This window comes from Sinocyclocheilus rhinocerous, unplaced genomic scaffold (genome assembly GCF_001515625.1).
Source record: "Sinocyclocheilus rhinocerous isolate Xijiao unplaced genomic scaffold, SAMN03320098_v1.1 scaffold1215, whole genome shotgun sequence".
Taxonomy (NCBI): Eukaryota; Metazoa; Chordata; class Actinopteri; order Cypriniformes; family Cyprinidae; genus Sinocyclocheilus; species Sinocyclocheilus rhinocerous.
The window spans coordinates 613,034-613,902 of NW_015628913.1; positions in this window are offsets into that span (position 1 = coordinate 613,034).

Genomic DNA, 869 nt, shown 5'->3' on the forward strand with positions numbered 1-869 from the left:
TTTTTTTTTTTTTGCTATGGGGCCCCATCAAAATCACGTTCAGTGGGGGGTGGTTCGCGGGCCCCACAGTCCTCTGGGCCCTATGCACTCTGTCTCTGTCACCCTTTCCCCCCCAATAGCGACGCCTCTGGTGATCATGCTTACACTGTCATAGCATTTGAGTCCACACGCATACAACTTTGGGCAGCCCCAGACTGATAGGCTGGCACTGAGTGAATAATCTGCATTATAAAAAGAAGAAAAAAAAAACTTTAAACATTATTTATGATTTATATTGTTGCCAAGTTGTCTAGTCTTTGCTTGTTTACAGTGCTTTATTATATGGAGCCGTTAGATTGCGATCTATTAGTTTGTCTAATGACGTGCTTCAATTACAGATGTATGAAAGTACACAAGTTACACCGTAATTTAAACGCGGCAGATTTTAATGGACAGTAAAACAATTGCAAAATACCGTATAACTCCAGGCCGGTGTTGTGCCCAATTGTGCCCGGCACAATAACTTCATATTGACGCACGGCTAAACAAAGGCTGTAACTCAATTTGAGCGTTCCAAAACAAAGTCAAAGAACTGGTGTTATAGTGTTCTGCCTTGGTTTCTCCATGGCTTTTTGAAGTTACTGTTAAACCCATTATTTTCTAAAAAAAAAAAAAAATTGACTCACGATACTCATCCACATGATAAAGGAGGTCTTCAATGTCCCCAAAATACCAATAACTCATTTTCGACCAAAAACAAAGTTACAGCCTTTTGCCTTTGCACGGCAGCATTGATAAATCCGTAAATTTGAAATATAGTAGCCAACCTGTCTTTGAAGAAACTTAAAAAACCTTTAAAAAAAAAAAAAACCTATAAAATATGCCTTTTT